The sequence below is a fragment of the Crassostrea angulata genome, chromosome 2 (assembly GCF_025612915.1).
Source record: "Crassostrea angulata isolate pt1a10 chromosome 2, ASM2561291v2, whole genome shotgun sequence".
In the NCBI taxonomy this organism is placed as follows: domain Eukaryota; kingdom Metazoa; phylum Mollusca; class Bivalvia; order Ostreida; family Ostreidae; genus Magallana; species Magallana angulata.
This window is the reverse complement of record NC_069112.1, coordinates 60,520,426-60,529,012: the sequence shown is the minus strand read 5'-3', so window position 1 is coordinate 60,529,012 and position 8,587 is coordinate 60,520,426. Positions and strand designations below refer to the sequence as shown.

The window sequence follows — 8,587 nt, the reverse complement described above, 5'->3', positions numbered from 1 at the left end:
CTTCCTTGTTGACGGTGCTATATGTATCAGAGACGGTCTCTCCAACAAGGTTTGATCTTGAGGTCTTCCAAACAGATATAACTGCAGATCCAATAAAAACACATAAAGAATTGATTTAAGATATATGAGCTAAAAGTGAAGAAATGGACAATTTAAAATATTCCATTGTTACGCATTTCACCACAACAGAAACACCTTCTTGGTTAATCTTGTTAATTATGTCATCTCCCCACAATGTTAGTTCTACTAATCCTGTTTGGCCTGTTATGGTGATAACTCTTCTCCAAGAATTATTGCCGAACAGGATAACCAGCAACTGATTTGGCACGCGGTGTTGCAATTTAATGTATAAAATGCTCAGATGGCCCAACTTAATCAAATGTCTGGGCTAAACTGACGCAGGTAAATAACAGTTGACAACATGGTCTAAGTTAAGACCTTCTTTTACGATCTAAAAATAAAACAGTTTTATTCAACAGAAATGTTGGGAAATATTTTGTCATAAGTGCTACTGATTTGGATTTTCTCTATTTATACAGATTAACCAGGATATCCTTGAACAGAGCATAAGTATCCATCATCATTGGCACATTTCGCTAGAATACAGGACATACATACATTTTAATATATCAGCAATTTATAAGATCTCTATATTCATAAATGAATTTCTTGGAAATGAGAAAGCAATATACACATGCATCAAGGTTTAATACAATTGGAATTATGTTATGCTTTTAAATTTTCATTCCATTTCAATGTACAATGAACAATTTGGGCATGTTCAAATCAAAATGCAAACTCCATTAAAATGGTAGATGGACCCTTGAAACCATTTAAAAGATAACAAATTTGACATGTTCACAAAAAACTCCTAATTCAAACAGCAGTGTGAGCATTAAACACCAGACACATAAGAATAATTACTTGAGGAGTAGATTATCAATGTCCTCCATCACTACCTCTGCTTCATTATCAACATTGCCCTTATCAAGTAGCCCATCTTCAGCTCTGTCCTCACCAACTACTGCCACAACATCCTCAACTACTTCAACATCCATGACATCTTCCCTAAAATTTAAAACAAAATATTTACATTCAGTGTCTATTTACACTAATGTTCGCATGGGAATTCTACGACATTCACTATCTAGTCCTTAATTAAAAATATTTCTCTATACAAAAGTCCTGGCACTTTATTTCCTTCAGCGGAAGTGTACCATATAACATGTTAATATAGCTGTTCCATGTACGTTTCATATCCCTGATTGAGAACATATATAATTACTTTAGGTCTTACGCAAGGAAATAGCCAATCAAACTGAACTTAGTCAATAGTAGTTCCATATATATAGAGACAATTTCTTTTCTTTCTTCCTTTTTTGGCGCCTTATTTTAGGCCTATAGTATTGATTTTGGACTCAGTGGCTAGGAGAATTATTACTTTAGGGGAATTGTCACACTAATTTCAGTGGAACTATTTTTTTAGATGCGCATGATGCAACTTCCTGGATGGTGCTGAGCCTGTTTGTCAACATGTGGAACCCACGTGTATTTGGGGGTAGGTATGTTTACTCTCAATTATCTCTCTTAGAAACCGCTTAAGGCGTTATTTTTCTGATCTAAAATTTTTCTTGAAGCATTTAACTAAAATTTCTCTTTCATGAATTATATGCTGAGAGTATAATTAATTAATTAACTGAATTAAAGCTATATAGTAACATATAGTGAAATTAATTCCTTGTGTGAGACTTAAAGAGAAACATGTAACTTTTATTTAATCTGCATTTTTTCGAATTTCAGGAGTTGTCTCCCTTGTTAAAGATCAACAATGTCGGATAAACAATGCGGGATGCTGTCTTGTCACCAACGGTGAAATTTGGCACCTGTGTACCCGTATTTCAACCAATCGTCTCAGTCCTCTTTGTTGTGTACACCAGACAGGTAAGAAAATCAAGATAATTGTTTGCAATCATTTTAATAAGATAAACAATGAAAAATATAACATATTTACATGAACTGAGCACCCCATAAAAGGACATTTCACATTTTATACACTCATCATTCACACATTACCATACATTCAGTGCACATTATTTAAACAGAGCAATCATTGAATGTAATACAAATTTCATATGATAGGTATAATATAACAAACATTTCATTTCAAACATGCTAACTACACACCCCCCCCCCCCCCCACCCACCCACCTATGATAACCCCCCCCCCCCCCCACTTAACTACTTCCTGTTTAACTTTGGATCTGTTAGTGACTTACTATAAGTGTCTTTAGACTTTTTATCATAGAGTTGATATCTTTTAGATCTGTAAAATTTTCTTTGGTATTTATATTTTAAGAGTTTTTGTTTCATTTTAAAGTAATTTTGCCTATTTTGCTGTTGTTTTAGATGATGGACCACTCTACTTCCTTTTACAACAGGTGCCCCTACAGATTCACAAAGTTCCAATGTTGAATTTCCATGACCCCGATTGAGTGAGTGCACAACTTTATGTATTCTACTTTCAAAATTTCTACTACTTGTAATACATTTTGGATTTGATTTTAAATATGCCCTATTAACAGATTCAGATTTTTGTGTACAAGTGTGATATTTAATTCTATCAAGATTATTAGGTCCCAAAGTCAGATTTATACAGTCTTTTAACAAGCACATGTCTTCTTCTGTCATGCTTAATTCAAAGTCACGAGGCAACACTGAATAGTTCCACTTGTTGTTTTTCAGTCCGCGACAGGAGAAGGAATGAAGTTGGCAGGACTTTCCGCACTGTCCTTGGTAGCAGCTGATGATGGAACGGACAGCGGTTGACATGGCCCGTTTCATCAAAGGTAAGTCACCGGAGTAGTGTTTGTAGCAGTTTTCGTACTCGGTCCTGCATCTAAGCTTCAGGTCCAGGGCAAATCTCCTCTGCATGGATTCTCTCATAGCTTTTGTTCTTCCAGGAAACATGTGACTGCTGAATGGAGCTTTAGCAGTCTGTTTTCTCTGAGAGTCAAAGAAGTGGCGCAGGTCTTTGAGGTTTTCAATCATATGCCCTTGCTTTTCAGTTGCACCGGAAGCAGCAGCACTATCTCCATCACTGGTGAAATGGGAAATGATGAGTGGACGGTCATCACTTTGCAGCTCACTGATGCATTCCGCAGCCCATCTCTTTTCGTCTCCAATGGTGGTCTCTGGAGGAATGGTTGCAGTGCAGCCTTCATGTCCGGGGCAGGTAACTTCCTTTCCCTTGGCTCTAAGATAGGTGCCTTTCTTGCACAGTTTATTGCCACAAAACACTGCAAAAACATTCTTCTTCTTGGTAACATTTTCACTTAAAGTGTATGTCACTTGTGTGGCAGCTTGGAATGGTGTTTACCCTATCGCACTGAAGGTGGCATTGTTATACCGGGCATCTCCCTCCGCTCTTATAGGTGTATTGGCAAGTCCACATTTCTCGTTAAGCTCTTGAATGTCCTGCCTTATTTTCTTCATGCTGTTTTTGTTCACGTGAGTGATGATTTTGCCTACTTTGTTGCAGGTCTGATGAATGTTGGTGGCTGATGCTGGTTCGATGTTTGCGCCAAGAAGCATACCACGCATACCCTCTGTTGTAAGGCTGGTACCGAAGTGACCGATAGCCATGGCAACATTAAGCTGTGCGGCTCTCCGTCCCCTTCCTGATCGACTGACTTCCTCGTACAGCTTTTCACGGTGACTGGTGTAATGGCACTTCTTACATCGAATGGAAAGGATCCATGCCAGGCCTCTCTTTTCCTCCCCATGCTGGTTCCAGTCCAGTGAACCGTCACAGTCCGGGAATTTCTGTGAGTGCTCTTTAAATGCATGGTTCCATAGTTTAGCAGTTTTTTCTTGATGGAGAACTTTGTAAAGTCTGGAATTAGGGTTCGGTGACTCTGCATCCGTGTAGGAGTCTACCAGCTGCACTTCACTCGGCCCGGGTTGCAAAATCTTCATTTGACTGCCCCTACGCTCAGCATCGCTTATTGTGAATATTCCATCCTTCTGCTGCTGTACGACGTCCTGAAACTCTTCTTTACTCAGCCTTCTTATAGGACATAGACACTGTACTGGACTGGTGGTCCCTGTACTTTTCTGGCCCTTGTTGTGAGGTATGTTTCCTTTTTTGTACTGATGTTGATGCAGCCACTTTGGTCCTTTCTTTGGCATGATTTATATTGAACTGTACACTTGCAGACTTTTTCTAATAATATGATGTTGTGTGTGGTGCAAATTTTTAAGTATTGTAAACTTTCATACTGTTTATTTATTTTAGAGCTGCCATGTCTTCTAAGAGGAACCCCCATCTTTGATGACTGATGGAAAAGCCTCATCACCTTCCATTGCTTAAGAACCTCTTATCTTAATCACTAGCCATTAATCAGTGACCACCGTTATCAAAGCTCCAAGGTACATTATTGAAGACTCTTCTGGCACCATTTTTTCCAGTCTCTGTCTTTGTCTTAGAATTAAAATTAACAACTTTTTGCTAATTAATTCCAATATTTAAGTCATTTTCCTGTTTCTTAGCTAATTAATGTCTATTAATTAGAGATGAATTTTTTTTAAAGCACATACACATAAACTCTAACATTTCAGGTTTCATTTCATTCCAAGCTCTTTTCTCAATATCTCACTAATTAATTTTTATTGAGTTTTAAAAAGATGAACTGTAGATGAATTTTAACAGAAATTTACTCCAGAATTCAGCAAGCTGTTAAGAAGAGTTATCTCCTATTTTTTAATCCCTTAGGGTCAAAAGTAGATTTTCATACACTAGCATATAGGTGATAGATACCTACTAGACATTTTCTGCAAATTTAATTAAATTTCATAAACTTTTAGTTGTCTTAAAGGTCTTACGCAAGGAAATAGCCAATCAAACTGAACTTAGTCAATAGTAGTTCCATATATATAGAGACAATTTCTTTTCTTTCTTCCTTTTTTGGCACCTTATTTTAGGCCTATAGTATTGATTTTGGACTCAGTGGCTAGGAGAATTATTACTTTAGGGGAATTGTCACACTAATTTCAGTGGAACTATTTTTTTAGATGCGCATGATGCAACTTCCTGGGTGGTGCTGAGCCTGTTTGTCAACATGTGGAACCCACGTGTATTTGGGGGTAGGTATGTTTACTCTCAATTATCTCTCTTAGAAACCGCTTAAGGCGTAATTTTTCTGATCTAAAATTTTTCTTGAAGCATTTAACTAGAATTTCTCTTTCATGAATTATATGCTGAGAGTATAGTTAATTAATTAACTGAATTAAAGCTATATAGTAACATATAGTGAAATTAATTCCTTGTGTGAGACCTTTACAGCGACGACACACGTATCTTCCTTGCAAAAAAATATTAGTAGCTAACGCGCAGTATTCAATTTATCTGCACCGCATTGGTGTGTCATAGGACAGACTACTTCCAAAAATAAGAATTCAATGCTTAAATAAATACAATTTTAATGCAATAGTTTTCACTTGATGTCATATTTTTCATCTTAAATCCATTTAAAACTAATTTGAACAACTATCACATATATTTGTATTTTAACAATGTTGCTCTCCGTCACAAATCTGAAATAAAACTATACTCAGCCTCAAGTTTTTGCTTTTAACACGTTCTCCTTGATATTCAATAATCATAAGATACCTTTGTGCTTAAACTATGTTTATCCACTGAAATGAAAACTGTAATGAAACATCCCCTCTGTCGCTTAAGGTTTCAATACATAAAAAGAGAAGAATATATATGGGGATTTTGCATCCCATCAGCCATTATCTAGTCGGCATGATAATGTTGGGAAATAGTACAAATGTATGAGTGAGCGAAAAATGAAAATTCCTCTAGTTCATGAAATGAGTGAATAATAAATTAATTCCAATGAATATATCTTCGATGTATTCCCATTTATTGATTTAAACTGTATTTCTCTCACAGGTATGTATATTTTCATTAAAAATCATAATAAAGAGATTAAAGCAATAAGTTGGGATAAAATATGTAGGCAAAACCACAATAATCAACTGAATATTCCCTTTTTAAAAAGTTACCATAACATATATATAAACTCCTGTAAAAATCACCTTCAAAGTTGCTTGGACTGATATTATTTCACCATCTGACAACATTTCCCAACAAAGGTGTTGTTTAGCTAGTGTATGTGAATTATGTTTAAATTGGCAGTACATTTCAGTGCAACAAAACAATGAAATCCACAAGATGTCAGTTCAGTTCAAATTTTTAAACTGCATTTTGTCATGAAACTGGTCACAATATTCACTCCTATGAAATCAATGCATGAGCTAAGATTGAAACAAGTTTTATGTGTTAATAAAACTTTTGTTGTATTATCTGAAAATGTAACTAACTTGTCTATACATTGGTCGTTGGTTAGCCCCCCTCCTTCTCCTAGTAGTAGCTAAATTATTGTCAAAAAAATCACATCCCAACCCATTAACCCTACCCCTATCAATTATCTCTAGCAATATTTCTAATTTTTCCCGCCTCCACTCAGCATCCATGATGATCTGTAAAACATCCTCTCTGAGACCTAGACTCCCCATGTGTAGTGAAATGATGCTGAACAAGTCCGATAAATAGAATCCCTTACCTTCCTTATTGCCTCGCTGCAGGTTGCACTACAGTATTAAATTCACCTATATATACTTACCAAAATTACCTACCTTTACATGGTCATCACTGATTCAAAATGAACTTCTCAGAAAAATACCTGTTCACATCTTGTAGTACTAGTCTTACTTTAATAGTAATTTAGGATCAGTTAATGCAATATTCATTTTCATTTCTCTCATCATACAGCTGATATCTAACCTTTCTATAATATTTTCGTTTACTTATAAACAACTTAGATTGTTGTCTTTATCTAAATAGGCGTGTCTTTTTTCTTGCTGTTTCAGGAGGTGCACAACCTTCCCACCGTTAACAACAGGTGCCCCTACAGCTTCACACAGTTTAAAGGTAGAATTCCCATATCCTTCATTTAAGCTCTGAACAACTCTATGGATTTTAGGTTCAAAGTTTCTACTATTTGTTATACATTTTGAATTTGACCTTAAGTATGCCCTGTTAACAGATTCACATTTTTGCGAGGACGTATGAAATCTTATCCTGCACAAATATTTTGGCCCAAGAGTTAAATTAACACAGTCTCTTAATAAATGTTCATCATTGTCATTCATGTTCAATTTGAAGATTTTGGTAACACTGATGATTTCCAGAGGCTCTTTTTCAAACCCTTACAAGCAAATTAATGTTTCTGGCAAGGTCGGCCACATTCCCCGCGGTAGCAGATGAGAATAGAGTCTACGTCATAGGACATTGCGCGCGTCAACTTCCCGATATCACCACCAAAGTGATCGTATGCATTTTCGTATTCACTTCTGCAACGCATTTTTAAATCCTGTGCAAATCGTTTTTGTACAGATTCACGGTCAGTCTTAGTTCTGCTAGGAAACATCGAGGCCCTTAACGGTGCTTTGCTAGTCTGTTTCCTTAGCGATTCAAAGAAATGTCTCAAGTCCTTCAGGTTCTCTTCAGGTTTTCCTTGCATTTGTATTTCAGAAGCCCCTGTTGCGGCGGCGCTGTCTCCATCCGTTGTGAGTTGTGAAACAGTAAGAGGATGGGGGTCCCGCTGGATTTCACGGATGCACTCTCCCGTCCACCTTTTTTTAGTTTCCGATGTACGTATCTGCAGCTACGTTTGCGGTACAGTCTGGGTGGTCTGGACAGGTAACATTCGCCCCTCTCCTTCGCAGGACCTCTCCTTTTTTACACAGTTTGTTTCCACAAAACACTGCAAAGACTCTTTTTACTAGTTACCTTTTCACACATAGTGCAAGTCACTTGAGTTGCTGCCTGAAAAGGAGTTTTACCGACGGCGCTGAATGTTGAATTGTTGTATCTTGCGTCCCCCTCCGCTCGTATAGTTGAGGTTGCAGGAAATCCGCAATTTGTAGTGTTTTCTTGAATTTTTTTATGAATACCTCTCATACTATATTGATTTGTTTCCGTATTTTTCCCCGACTTTGTTCGCCGTTTCCTGCATACTACTGGCTGACCCTGGGTGGATATTGGCTGAGCGGATCATTCCGCGCATCCCCTCGGTCGTCAGACAGGTGGCCATACGACCCACCGACATGGCTAAGTTGAGGCGTGCCGCTTTCCTCCCTGGACCTGGGGACTTTACCTCCTCATATAGCTTACATGGAGGACTCTGGTACCCCCAGTGGAGAGATGTTATCCATACCAGACCTCGTTTTTGGTCGCGAGAGTAGTTCCAATCTAGACTTCCCTCACAGGTTGGTTTCAGGGATCGATGATCCTTAAATGAATCGTTCCATTACTCGAAAGTCTATTTATTTTGTAAAAGTCTATAAGTTTCACTTTCTGGCTTCCTGCAGCTTCACTGTCACCGTATAAATAAATGGCCCTGGGCTCTCTCCCCCGGGGTCTCAGAATTGCTGTCCCTGCCCGCTGCGTCATTATTAGTCATTAACTAGCCATTGTTAGTAATTGTAACCAATTCATCATATAGCTCACTACTGAGCC

At 37.6% G+C, this 8,587-nt stretch overlaps 2 long non-coding RNA genes across 4 annotated transcripts; both read left to right on the top strand.

Moving 5' to 3' along the window:
- The first annotated feature begins 877 nt into the window (after positions 1 to 877).
- LOC128173347 (uncharacterized) lies at positions 878 to 3,633 on the top strand. 3 transcript variants are annotated; one of them, XR_008242472.1, is made up of 6 exons: positions 878 to 1,558; positions 1,801 to 1,941; positions 2,407 to 2,492; positions 2,743 to 2,846; positions 3,066 to 3,232; positions 3,539 to 3,633. It is a non-coding gene; the product is annotated as an uncharacterized LOC128173347 (long non-coding RNA). The 3 variants fall into 3 exon arrangements; XR_008242473.1 differs by lacking the exon at positions 3,539 to 3,633 and having other exon boundaries at positions 885 to 1,562; XR_008242474.1 differs by lacking the exons at positions 3,066 to 3,232; positions 3,539 to 3,633 and adding an exon at positions 2,961 to 3,039 and having other exon boundaries at positions 885 to 1,558.
- A 235-nt stretch (positions 3,634 to 3,868) lies between these two features.
- Positions 3,869 to 5,329, top strand: LOC128173350 (uncharacterized). The gene is made up of 3 exons (XR_008242477.1): positions 3,869 to 4,130; positions 4,295 to 4,428; positions 5,071 to 5,329. It is a non-coding gene; the product is annotated as an uncharacterized LOC128173350 (long non-coding RNA).
- Positions 5,330 to 8,587: the final 3,258 nt, after the last annotated feature.